The sequence below is a fragment of the Phodopus roborovskii genome, unplaced genomic scaffold (assembly GCF_943737965.1).
Source record: "Phodopus roborovskii unplaced genomic scaffold, PHOROB, whole genome shotgun sequence".
NCBI classification, from domain to species: domain Eukaryota; kingdom Metazoa; phylum Chordata; class Mammalia; order Rodentia; family Cricetidae; genus Phodopus; species Phodopus roborovskii.
The window spans coordinates 1625928-1640396 of record NW_026125708.1 but is presented as its reverse complement, the minus strand read 5'-3'; positions in this window follow the sequence as shown (position 1 = coordinate 1640396).

Here is a 14469-nt window from a genome sequence, read left to right as displayed (position 1 = left end):
TTCATGCAGTGACACCCTCCCCAGGGCCTGTCATGCATTGCCTGGCCTTCGTGACCTTCTAGAACCTTTACACAAGCCTTCATGACCCTCTCACTCTAGCATTGTTCATGCCTATAAGACCAGAACCACATGAATAGATCTACCAAGTTCTATTATAAGTTAGAGAGGTAGACTGTCATGCCTTTAGGACTAGCCTTGGAGAGTAAATACCCTAGGTGATTTTAAAATCAGGGAATCACTTTAGTGGCATTCTTGGTTTAGACTTGCTTATTTCTAATGAATTTGACCTTTGGTGAGTGAGGACTTGCCCTCAGGGCACCTTTTCTGATATCCCTGTACAAGGAAGGTGTAATATCTGTAGTGGTGCTTCCTAAACCCCTGCTTTGTCTGCAACTTTAAACTCCTTCCTTTCCTCATCAATTGACACATTTTTTCATACCCCCTCTTGCACACACACACTGTAGAGCTGGGTAAGAGTAGTGAACAGTAACCATGACCCAGCCTGAATGCTATACTGCATTGCTATTTCTTCTGCCAAACTAATTAGTTCATTAATCCTGATTTCAATCTCACTCAAGTTCTCTAGACATTGACAGTATGCAGACAGATTTTTTGCCAGAATATTACATGAATATCCTTCTCACTCAGTTTCAAATAGGGTATTTGCTTCCTTTCTGAAAATTCATGAGCCAGCTTTTCACTGTTTAATTTATCTCAGCATCTTGGTCTTCCAAACTCTCACCATCATGGTCCATTACACTGTGCTTACAGCATTCAAGAGCTTTTCTAGCCCAATACTCCAATCTCCTCCACATTCTTGTACCAAACCAGTTCCAATCACAGGGTCAGGTTTATCACAGCAATAGCCCCACTTCTTGGTACCAATTTTCTGTATTGATTATTTTCCTCATTGCTATGACAAAAGCAACTCAAGGAAAGAAAGATTTGTTTCAGCTACAGTCTGAGGGTGCAATCAGTCACATGGGGATAGCATTGATGGGAACATGAGGTGTCTAGTCAATTGTATTCACCTTAAGGAAGCAGAGTGATAGATTCTTGTGCTCAGCTCACTTTCCCCTTTTCATCCTGTTCAGAACCACACCCCATGAAATGGTGCCACCCACAACTACTGTGTGTCTTCTCAACCCAATTAGCTCAGTTCACAAACTTCCTTCACATACGTGCCCATAGGCTCATCTCCTACATAATTCAAATTAACAATCAATATTAACCACCACACATTCCTAGAACCACAAAGAAAAGAACTAAAAGTAGTGTGAATTATAAAGCTTCAGGGAAAACCTCTATTAATCTAGTGAAGCTCCTGGACAAATTGAGTTAGATTTTCGGTAGCACTTGAAGCTTCTCTAAGAATAGATCTCTCTGGAACAGATTTCCAGTAAGTTCAGACACTGTTGGATAAAGCAACACAATGCTCCAGTTAAGCATAAAAATGGATCTGTGACAATTCTTTTATGTGCAACATCAGGCCCAAGTTGGATAGTCTATCCAATAACCCCTATCCCTAATTCCATCCTTCCTAACAAGTCACCAGACCACTGGTAATTGCCCTGGGGGTGATGTGGATGCCTCTCTGTGAAAGAATATGCAGATGGTGGAGCTTTGCATTTGGGTCTGGTGGGACCATGTGGTCAGTTATTTAAGGCTGGTTGCAATGATATTACAGAGAAGAAGTCAGAATTCACGGTTGAGAGGTGGCAGGTTGGAAAATGGGGGGGGGGAAGCACATAAAAGGATAGGTAAAGTTGGAAACAAGAGGATAAACAGAAAAGTGTTTAGCTTGGGGAGTTGAACATTGGTTAGAGAAGACTCTGAAACCTGGATGATGAAGTACACTTCACCTCCTGAGACTGGAAAGAGATAATTAGTTTCCATGTCTCACTTCTCCTGACTTGCTTCAGAGGGTTTGACCATAGCAGTGTAGTTTGTAATAGTGCTGGAGAGTGGCACCTGGGAGGACTCTGAAAAATCTCTGTCAACGCCTAAATAAAATCCAGCCCAGAACTGCTGAAGCAATGGGTCAGTGGGAAGTGGCCAGTATGGGAATACCCTGTATGTTTGGGGGACATTCTTAAAGCAGATAGGAAGCAGCACAGAGTCCAAAAGAAGACCAATAGCTCCCCTTCCAGCTCCCTGACAGCCATAGCTACAGTGCTGTGAACTAAGCACAGCAATCAGATCTTCCCACTCCATGGCAGTAGATTATGTGTGATTACTAGAGCAGAGCCAAGAGTCTGCTGGCACAGAGGCAAGTGTCCAGAGGTGGTAATGTTAGTGACAGTGTGTAGCAGTCTGCTGCTAATGTAGGCTTTTGGCTGGACTTCATCTCCCTTGTTCAAGGATTAGATCCCAAATGTTTGACAGACTCCATGTGCTTATCCTTCCAATGTAAGGGAACAGACTAGCACCGTTTTCAGCTTGTGTCATCAACCACCCTGAGTGACAGAACTCAGCCAAAGGTGCACAATATCTAGTCTGGATTTTCCCGTCGATTTTTTTTTTTTTTTTTTTTTTTTTTGAACAAAGTATACAGTGAACAAAATACAGCCTGGAAGAAGAAGGGGTAAACAACCATGGCAGCATTTCAGAATCATTCAATACATCATTAGAGAACTATGGGGTCCCTGAGTCATGAGTTCTACAAATGGAGCAACTCAGAGGTTGCAACAGTCATGCTGGTAATGTCAAGGAAAGTGATCACCGAATATAAGGAGGTGGGGTGGATTTTAACTGAGCCTGACAGGCTAGGGAAGTTGGTTGCTGCAAAAAAGTTCCACCAGAAGTTGCTTGTTCTGCTAGCAGTGTGGCAGCAGCCAAGCCACTGGCATGGGGAAGCGATGGTGCCTGGCAATATCCTTCTGACTATCTGGCTTTTTTTTCATGGCATTTGTGCACATAGCATCCCTTCAAGGCCTCTCAATATCATTGTGGGGGAAATGGATCAGGACTTCTATTCTCTTACAGCTTGAATCCAGTGTCCACCACCAGCATGTTTTGTATGCCTGTTCCCTACCTGGTGATGTTATTTTTAAGAAACTATGGAAAATTTGGAGCTAGTGAATGCAAGCTACTAGAGAAGGCCTGTCATAGTCTCTGATTCATGGCCTTCTATAATTTAAACAGCTTCCACCTCATTCTCCTGCCACCCAAACTGAGCTACTCCACTGTGTTTTACTTGTCATGATACACTCAAACCTTCTGAAACTATGAACCAAAATCATCTTTCCTCCCTTAAGTTATTTCTGTCACAGCAAATTAGTCAAAGTAACTAATATAGCTTCGTTCCATATGAATAACTCAAAATGTAGACCATGAGCATGGTTTTCTCAGCTCACAGAGCCACAGAGCCCACGTGGGAAGGAAGTGTCTCTTGCTTCATTGTTTTATGAGCTCTTCCAACAATATCCCATAGGATAGATTAAACCCAAGCTCTATTAGCACATCCCTGGAGTTCACTACTTCCTATTTGGGCAACATAAACTTCCAGAAGGTTCATTCTCATGTTGAATCAAAACATATGTCTGTTTAACCTTTCAGCATCATAGAACTGGCGCACAGTAGGACTAGGCCTAGAACTCACACCTCTTAGCTCCCAGGTGGGTCCTTTCCATCGCCCTCAATACAAACTAACCATGCCTATATTTCCTTGGTCCTGCTATCATACCACTCTTTCTTGCTGCCACAGTCTTTTTTTGACCTTGGAACACTCTAGAGAATTTACTTTCAATGCTTTTACCTTCCTTGTTACCCCTCATTCTCCCTAGTTTGTGAGTAACAGCCTGACCTTGCTGAGAAAAAAAAATAAATAGGAAAGACTAGAAGTAACTAGGGCAGGCATGGAATGAGGTAAAAGATGGCCAGTAGGGTGACTTGGTCTCTGTTTGGCTCCCTGGCCCAGAAAATAATTTTATGGTCAAGCATGCTAATTCATTTTACATCTTTCCTTATAAATCACATTGTTTTGCCTAGGCTTGTGAGCTTCAAATGTGTTTGTTATGGCTACAATTATGTGTGAGTGGCCAGGGACCCAGCATCCTGGAAGTGTGATTTCCTCCCTCTCTTGCATTCCCTGATTCCAGAGATTTCTCTTGTTGCCTTGTTCTGTCCCTCTTTGAAAGACACCACAGGCTGTGGACACCTGGAATTTTGAAGAGAAGGGTCCAAGGAATGATGGGAGAAGCCTCTTCTTTCTTCCAATATCTGTAAACGTCTCCTCTATGAAGTATAATGACAGACACAAAGACATAAAATTACTGACCCTGGAAAACCTGGGAAAACTGCCCCCAAACACAGGTGTGCTATTTAGCAGAATTCTGAGGATTTGCCTTAGAAATGAAATACCTTTCAACTGCAAAGAATGTGATAGGAACTAGGTGGGATATTATGTGACTACTTCAGGCCCATCTCTTCCTAAAAAGTCAGATGAAGTCTGTTATTTTTCTTAATGTCAACTGTGTGGAGGCCATGAGGGAGAATAATGAGGCCTATCTCCGTGCAGCTCAATGAGGCTTGGCATGCTAGGGCAGGTTGCCCCATTTGCCCACTCTTCTAACTGTGCTGCCTGTTTTTCTGCAAGGTGCCTACTAGGATGTTTTGGTGCCATAGACAAGTCAGAATTCCACATAGGTGCTCTCCCTGAGACAGGCCAGCAACACATCTGGCTTCCATTAGCCCCCTCATCGCCCCTAGCTTCACCACCACTCCCCTCTTGTTCTCATTGGTGACAGGCTGTTGGAGACATCTTGACAGCAGCCTTGCCAAGGCATTCCCAGTATGTGTCTCACCTCAGCTCCGTGTACTGTGTCAGGGCCCATAAAGATGGCTCCACTTCATCTCGCCTCAAGGTCAGAGAGTTCAAAACTGCCATTAGTAAGTCAAAAGACCTGAAGGTCTAAGGCTTGGCTACTTCAGGGTGTTATGGTCTCAGTAGAGGATGTCTTGCCTAAATAACAGACTTGGGCTGAGGTGTGTTTACTCTTGACCCTGAAGACCAGATAACAGGTATGGTTATCAAATACTTGGAGGATTAAGGGAAGAAAGTTTGCTCCTTATACATGATAATAGAAGTCTTCTGCCATGTCCCCCTTTTGGTTGGGGTACTTAAGAATGTTGAAGAATAAACTTGGGGAGTTTGCTATTCACTGGATTGCCCTCCTGACTCTATCCTATGTCTCTGTCTTCTTCTTAGCATCTTTTTCTGACTTCTCAATCCCACCCCCCGTCTCAGGTATGAACTGGACAAGTCAGCTGGATCCAACTGGAAGCCCCCAAAGCCAAGTTATGACAGTGCTGGTGTTCTTAGGTCCTCTTGAGTCTTTCCAAAGCTGGTCAGTCTTTCAGATCATCTATCTGTCAGTCAGCCTGCCCATCAACGGTCTTTCTCTACTAGCCAGTAGGACAATGTTATTCAGATAGCCAGAAAGGTCCACGTGTCTGTCAATCAGCCACCCAGTTAATGGATCTGTTGCTCAGACTGTTATTTTAGGAGATGTGATGGAACACAAACCACAGGGGAAAAAAATGTACTTCATAGTATGTTAAAGAAAAAGAGCAAGGGCGCCTATGTCCTGTGAAGACAGTGCTGAGGAGACACAGTGGGCTGAGGTGGAAGGGAGGGATGAGGTGAGAAGGGAGGGATGAGGGTTCCTTGGGAGGGCATACAGAAAGAAAGGTACTTGAAAGGGGCCAAAATGCTGTGGCTAGACAGGCAATTTTCATGCTTCTTGAAGACTTCCTCCAAAGTAGCTCGTGGGGGAGAAGCTTCCATAAGGGGTGGTGAGGGTGGGATTAAGGATTGAATATGGTTGGGGACATTGAATAAATTCTTTGAATTAAGATTCCCCCAATTGCATCACTGTGGGTCTGAGAGGCAGCATGACTCCAGATGAGTCTCAGAGGTCCTCTCTGGCTCTGACAGTGTGACTCAGTCTTTCTCAGGGTCATTTCTCAAAAAAGGAAGGATCTGTCATTCTCAGGTCTAGCTTGAGCTCTCCCCCAGGGGTGTGGTTCTGTGAACACTGGCCCTTTACATGGAAGATGGCAATGAGGAAAGACATGCAGACAGAAGCATGAGCACAGGTCCCTGGTTCAGGTACACCCCCCCCAACATACACACTAAAGGACAAATCACACCAGTTAGTGGCAGCAGCTGTCCATCCCTAGGTTGGGGTGTCGTGGACTGGAAGCCGTTTCTGGGTACTGCCATTGGTGTCAATGGGGGGCACGCCAAGACAAAGTGTTAGAAGTAAATTTTTCAGTGTACCATAGGGAGAAAAAAGAATCTTGGCAACAAGAAAAAGAGATGATAGCAGAACTCAACCTTACATTTCTTTTCAAGTCTCCTCCCTTTCCTCTCTTCCCCTCTCTTCCCCTTCCCTTCCCTCCCATCTCCTCTCTCTCTCCCTCCCTCCCTTTCTTCCTCTCTGCTCCTCTCTTCCTCTTCTCTCCTCTTCCTTTCCCTTCCCTCTCCTCCTTTCTTCTTCTCCCTTCCCCTATTCTTCTCTTCTCTCTCCTTCTCTACCTTCCCTTCCCTCCTGTCTCCTCTCCTCCATATGTCTTTCCCAAGCTCTTGGCCAGGGTCGAAATTCATCTCGAGCTCACGTAGGCATTAATGACTGGGTCAAAAGAAGGCAAATTGAATAACACCTTTGGGATCCATACACACATCTACAGAGTCACTCAGGTCCAGAGAAGTGAAGAGACCTGCTTTATATATACAAAGTAAGAAAGTACCTGGTTGCATGGGAAAGTACTGGGCTCTCCACAAAATCTTCATGGACACTGACAGTTAACCTCAACCTTAAAGAACATGAAAGAGAACAGTAGGCATACAGAGAAAGGGGGTCCCTGGCTAAGACTTCCAAAATGCACAGACTCAGGCCTGATGGGAGATGTCGTTCTGTAAATATGTTTCTCATACTGGTTAATGAATAAAGCACTGTTGGCCAATAGGAAAGCAAAAGAGGAGGGACTAGGAGTCAGTCCTTTGACCTCAATACAGGCACACCCACACAAAATAATAACAATACAGATTATATTGGGTTCCACAAATCAAATAATAATACAAATTATATTTGGTTTCCATTAATCTAATCCTTGTCTGAAGGCTCAGGTATCAACCAGCCTGTTTTCAAAACCCAGCTTTAATATTAGGAGTTGTGTCGTTTTGGGCATGTTTTGCAACTTTTGAGTAACAGTTTCATAAGGTGTAAAACAAAAGTTAAGAGAACACCTGGCTCATATGACCCTTTTGTGAGGCATTCAACCTACTTAACAGAACATAGCTTAGTAGGCACTCAGTTAGCCTCAGCCAGAAATAATGGTGGTGTCATCTTCATCTTGTGCAGGGGGGATTTTGAGGCTGAGAGAGGTGAAGTCACTTGCCCAGGAACACACAGCCAGGCTGTGGCAGAGGTGGGTTGCAAACTACATCCAGACTAAGACTTGTGCCTTAAAGCTTAGTCTGGAGGTTCTGCTGGGAACTGGGGAGAGCTGAGACACTAGAGACCATGTCACTCCTTGGGAGAGTGTTGGAATTACTGGGGCATGAAGATGCTAGTTGTGACTCAGGAGAGCCACTTTCATGCAGCCAGGCTGTCATTTGAAAACCTCTGAGGATCTGGCCTGGCCTAGAGAAGACCTGTTCTTTCCATCAGTGGGGCTGGGAAGGTTAATGGCATTCCCAGGAAGGACCAGGGATTAGGGGAGCCTGCGCTTTGGAGCCAAATTCTTTCACCTCTAGTGAGTTTTCCAGAGTTTCTCCCTCTGCCCCCCAGTGCCTGGCCCCAGAAAAACAGGGGGGTGGGCCGAGACCTCCCGTTCCCCAGCCCCACGAAACAGGCTGGAGGAGAGTTCAGCCCCCCAACCGGGCTGGCCCTGGTCCCAGCTATAGCTGTTCCGGAGCAAGCTGTGGGAAAGGAGGAAGGCCTCCTCATGCTGCAGGCTCAATTGCTGGGGTGTAGCAGAGGCAGGGGCGGATGGAGGGGGGCGGTGAGACCCTTCAGAGGTTGGACAATTAGAGAGAAGGCACATTCCAGGGGAATCCACATCTGGGATGAGCCTGATCCAGGGCCAGCCCTGTAATCCATTGCAGATGTACCAGCCAGCAGCAGATGTGGGCAGACCTCCCTTCTGGGAGGCTGGGGGTGGGGCTTGCAGGGGCACAGAGGTGAGGAGCCGCTCCTTTGGGCAGCTACTACCTGGCAGTGTGTTCATGCATGGCATCTTGCCCATAGTAGGCAGACAGGCCAAGAGGCTGCAACTATCTCAGGTCTCACCTCAGCTTTATGTTTCCGAGAACAGATCATTGACCAGTGGCCACCAGCCACCAGGCAGGATTCCTTTACAGGGCATGAAGACTTTGTTTCGTGTGCCAACAGCAGTTCAGTGACTTCAAAACCTGAAGAGGAACTAGTATAGAACTCTGACTCAGCCCAGTTCCAGCCATCTCTTCCTGGCCCCAGTTCAAGACTCTAGGGTCCCTGGGATTGGCATTGCCACAGGAAGTTTCAAGGGACCTTTCTGTGGCAAGCACTTGGGATCTTCATGCACCAGATGGGGTAGATTATGTTTAGCTCTATGTTCTTGGCTTGTGACCTGATGTTTGGCCCTAGTGCTCTGCCAGGAGGAAAGGGGACTCTGCAAAGGCTATCCAGAGGTCTAAGAGGCGGGGCACGTACGTGGAATAGTCTTAGTCTCTAGGTGAGGATTTGTAATTGCTGGTTTTCCAGCATGCCTTGAGAGAATCTGGAACTGGAGAATCACATCCTGGGGTGTCAGAGTAGAGAAGGGATTCCAACTTCCATGTTTTTTTTCTAACCTGCTTCTGTCACAGAGGAAGGGAAGGAGGCTGGAAGATATCCAGGCTCGTGTCTTCAGAGAGCCAGTGGCAGAGCAGAAAGCATGCTGTTTGCCAATGAATGAGCCTGAGTGGAATGAATAACTGAGTGAATGAACAGATAAATGAATGGGAAAATGTGGCTGATGAGATGGAATTATGGCCAAGATCTATGGATATAGTGGGTATGCCAGTTTCCAGCTTCTTGGCCACATTCAGTTTGCCTGATGGGTAATAATCTACCTTGGGCCCTTTTCTTTCATCTATGTCTCACCATATCATTCATTTCAAGACCAAAAGCTCCAAAGAGGTGGAAGCATTCACACCAGTTAGCTCACCAGGCAAGTGGCAGGGACAGGATGGCAGGGATGCAAAGCCATGTGTCCCTCAAGCCCCTACTCCTCAAGGATCTCTGCCAGAGCCAAAGACAAGTTCCATCCATTTCACAGGCAAGGAAACAGGAGACAGGCCCATAGGGGGTACAAGACAGATTACAGGATGAGCTTTAAATCAGGCCTGGCAGGACACTGAAAGTAATGGATTCCTGTTGGCGGGAGCAGCAGTCGTGGCCCCTGTGGGCCCAGGCAACCCCCAGAGTGGTGTCTCCCAGGACTAACGACAGGTGGCAGCAGAGGACCATGGGACGCAGAGTGAGTCTTTATTCAGCTTGCCCAACTCTTCTTCAAGCCCAAGGCTTGGTCCCCTGTGTGCAGGAAGCCATTGTGGTGGAAGGGACCCCAGAGCCAGAGTAAAGGGGTGTTTACTGAAGAAAAAATGTCCTGAGCAACTGTGAAATGCAGGAAGGATGGAAAATGTGAGAGAAAGAGGTGTGGCAGCTAGACAGAAGCTAAGGAAAGGGCACTGGAGATAGAGAAAGAGAAGGAGCAGGGCAGAGGAGAAATGGGCTGCTGCTTCAAGGGAAGCCAATGACCTGCAAAGGCTCCGTGGGATCTACTACAGTGATATCAGGGAACCTCTGGCCTTAAAGATGCTTAGAAGGTTCCCAGGACAAATTGCCACCTCACAGTGGAGTACACAGACACATAGGTAAGGAAACTTACTGAAATCACACAGAAAACCTGCAATCAAACACAGACTTGTCTCAGCCTGGATCATTCCCCAATTCCAGATTAAACAGCACCTTGGCCAGTATACTTGGTAAGTACAAGGAAAACCTGCCCATCATTTGCCACAGAGCTAAAAAAAATCAGCATTTTTTTTTCACCTCTGGTCTCTGTAAGACCCTGACCTAATTTCGCCACACAGGTATACACATTATTTCCTGGCAGGATCCAGGCTCTGCCATCTCAGGCCTGCTGGGCGACATGAAAACAGCGTTGGTGCTATGTCATCATCCACCCCTGTGATCCTATTTTTCAAACTCAAAATCAGGCCAGATTGTCTAATGCATGATATGATCACAGAATGGAATATTTAAAATTAGGCTCATCCCCGGAAATCTAGGCCATCTGCTTAGTCCTGTTATCCCATCCATTGGCTTTCCTTTCACACACAGGCCTGGAGATGCCCCCAGCTGTTAGGCAGGCCCTGGAGCTGAGGTTGAGGGAGGTGAAAAAGAGCTAATATATACTGAACTCCTGCCATGTGTCAGGCATTCTCCAGCCATTATCTCACTTACTTTCCATGACAACCATTTACAGCAGGAACCTTTATAATCTCCACTGCACAGATGAGGAGGCAAGTCCAGAAAACTGGACTCTTAGCCAAGGTCCCACCACGACCAAGCCAGCCAGGTTAAAACAGACTCCATGACCTTAATGCAAGAAGTTGACCCTTCCAATGGTGACAAGAATAACAGAAGCAGAAATGCTGTGCTAACAGCTGCTATGAATTGGCACCTGTGAGTAAAGTAGAGAGACTGAATTCCTTGTTCTTCTTTGGCCTTCAAGAGGTGTGTCCAGCCTAGGGGCCCCATACATTCAGGGAACACTGTTACAAGGCCACAGGTAGTTGAAATATTGGTATGGGCTTGCAGTCCATGTCCCACGAGGAACTGTGACTTCAGATTTCAAATTCAGAAAGGTATGGGGGACAGGCATGTACTCTATGACCTCAGGGAGCCAAATAAGAAAATGAGGCAAGTTTAAAAAACAGCTTAAGAACCAATCCCATCATAAAATACTGGTTGTCTTAAATTTCAGTGAGCTGTCCATTACTGGGTTTGTTCCAGCTGAGCTCATGATGGGAAGGCTACAGGAAGGCTCAGGGTGTGGGTCAGAGGTTAGACCCATGCTCCTAAGTTCATCACACTGCTTTTCCCCCATTACAGCACCTCACATGCTTTTAAAGTCAGAAAGTCATTCCCATGTCTCATCTGATTTTTTTCTGAATGGAATCATTCTCAGAACCACAAAGGAATGGCTACCAAGAATGGAGAGAGGAGAAGACTGCAAAGGAGGGCCACCAGAGACCTAGAGGGGAACCATTCTTAAACAGACAGATGGCCAATGACAAATGGAAGGAAAAAAGAATTCCGAAGACATCCCTTGGAAGATTACAGGAACTTCTTCTTTAACAATACTACTTTACTCATTGATTTTGTGAATGAAGCCAGTAACCTTTGAAAGGAAGGAGAGGCAATGAATTGCACACATATTCATTATTTGAAATATGGCATTAGCCAAGCACTCTAGGTAATGCTGAACATTTTCCTGTGAATATCAAGAAATCCTTTCTTGAAGCTACTCTAGATGTCAATTGCAATGCCAACAGACCATTGCTGAATGCTAATGTTGCGCAATGTGCCACTGAGTGAGAGTGCAGATTGTCAGGTGGCTGGAAGTTGAAAGAGACTGATGATGGCCCTGGTTTGTCCCAACAAGACCATAGGGATGTCACAGACTAAGAAAGTTGGAGTGGAATGGAATGGCCTATTCTTGTTTAATTAAATCTGTTTTTGTCTATTCTACTGGATCACCACCACTTAAGTCAATAGTTATTTACCAGATATGTGTGCAGGACCCAGACCAAGTTGGCCTAAGGCTCGAGAATCCATTCTTTGGAGACTCCAACTACTTCTAACATTTTCCTTCTTCATGCCTCAGAAATGTGCTTCCTCCGTGCCTGTGATCAGTTGTCCCCAGCCAGATGATGGACATCTTTTCTTGGAGAAAGTTATATAGCTGTGAAAAGCCAGGATCCTGTGAAAGGTTTTGAGGAAAGGGCTGCTCTCCTGCCTGCCTACTGTTCACGTCAAGGGATGCTGTATGATTAAGGTCAGATTCTGAACAGATCTGAAACATGTTTATTTTTCCAAGAAATCCTTCCGTTTGGGATAAAATTCAGGGCACAAGTTCCAGTTGTGAATGAGTGCCTTAACATGGTGCCCTTAGAAGTAGGATGTGTTTAAGATATGTGAGTTATCAAGGGTGTGACTCTCTGGAAAAGTCTTTGAGGGAACAAACGGTATTATTGCTGATCATTTGCCTCAACATTATCCAGAGTACACATGGAGTTTCACACCACAGAGCCATTCCATCATTGGGGTGGCATCTCTTAGTGGATTCCCAATAACGAGATATGCCCTCTCCTATACAATTCTTGATTTGGTGGCACCCATCAGCCAAGGGCAAGCCTTTGAATCCTTGCCACTACCAACAGTACTCACTGAATGTAGGAATAAGTTGGGAGGTTATCTGGATTAGGCAACAGTGCCATCTATCCAGCAAGGCTGCTGTCCTATGCTTCTACAAGTCTCCTTCTTCTAGAAGACAAAGACTGCAATCATTGTATCTCTATCAAACTGACTATGAGCTACTGGGGGTAGGAAATAAAAGGGTGAGGAGTTACTATGTATATTCTAATGAAACAGTGGTCCAAGCATTTGGGTTCAGGAAACACAAGGCTAAATGGACAGAAGCTGAAGAGAAAACACAGGTATCTCCAGAGCTGTATTAGGCCATGATGCATGGCATGGTAACATTTCAAGAGACAGGCTTTGAAGAGTCTCTCTTTCACTAGGATTACATAGAACTGACTCCAATGGATTGTTTGTAGGTTGTCTGTTATGTTGCCATTTGCATTATTCCCTTATCTCTTTCTTGTTCATTTTCCTTACAAAAATGTCAGCTAGTACTGTTATGCTCAAGGAAGCTATGGGAATAGCTTGGAGCTTGGCACCAATCCCAACGCTGGTATGTTTCATGAAAATGATAGCAGCTACCACCTATTGAGCATTTAATATATATTGTGCATCTACTGAATACTGATTTCCCAGCATTATCATTCATCTTCATTCAGTCCTTCTAACAAGGCTTGGCATCGTAGTTAATGGCGAGGTGGGTGATGAGAAAAGGTATCAAAAAAAGATGACATGACATCTTAACTGATGGAGATGCCATTCCCTGAGATGGGGACACTAAAGAAAGAACTCCTCTTTAGTCTCAAATGACTCCACTATGTGGAAATATTTTGGTTCTGAAATGCTTCTTTGAGATCCCTATTTAGAAAACTCTAAAACTTCTTATAAAGGCATTGGACCCATTGTGGTGCATGCCTGTAATCACAACACTTAGGAGTCTGAGATGGATAGATCTTAAGTTCAAGGCCAGTCTGTATTACATAATGAGTTCCAGGACATGCTAAGGCTATACAATAAGACCCTGTCTCAGAAAAAATAAATGTTAAATTGCATTCAACCCATGCAATTCATCAGAAAGACATCAACCCTTGAATATTCTAGAGTAGGATAATGGTCTTCTCTCCATCTCCCTATAGCTCAAGATCAGAAAAATACTAGCCATGAGAATGTATAGACAAACAGACACACTTTTACTTGCTCCTCTTCTAGAAAGGAGTCAGATTGTAAACAAACAAGAGAACACAGTCGAATGTCCAAGTACTTGAAAATAATGTGTATTGAGTATTAAAGCCCTATACTTGGATTATCTTATTTTATTCTAAGATGTGTGAGATAGGTTCTTGTGTCCATTGGGATTTGAGCTGATGTGATTGATAGAAACTATAATTCTAACCAGCCTAGCAAGTTAGGGGATTTATTAACTCAGATGACAGGATTTTCCAAGTAGGGTGAGAGGGTGAGCTTGGGAATGGCAAAATCAACAGCTCAGATCTCTCTGTTCTGCCATCTTCAGCAAAACTTCATCTTAAGGCTGGTTCCCCTCATGCCTTCCTAGGGTTGCAACAAGGTCAAGCAGCATCATCAGATGCTAGCATCACCTAGGGGAGGACAGAAACTCTCTGCCAGCATCAGAAAGAAGAGCTCTTCCACGAATACCCCCAGGGGGACTCCCCTTCATGTTTCATTGGCCAAGACTGGGTTGTGTACTCATCCCCAAACCCATCAATAGCAAAGAAGATGGCTAGAACATACTCAAAGTAACTCATTTGGAGTAAAAGGGTGGATACTAAAACATTGCTGTTAGGTTTTGAGTCTGAAATGCCCTCTATAGGCTCACATGTTTGAAATCATATTTTCCATCTGGGTGACAATAATTTTGGAAAGTGAAAGAAGTAAGCTGGTATAAATAGGTCACTAGGGACCTATGTGAAGGTTATACCTAACCTCTGGTTCCAGCCTCACTCTCTATTGGTCAGCCATGATGTGAAAAGCCGTTGCCTCCATGGACTAA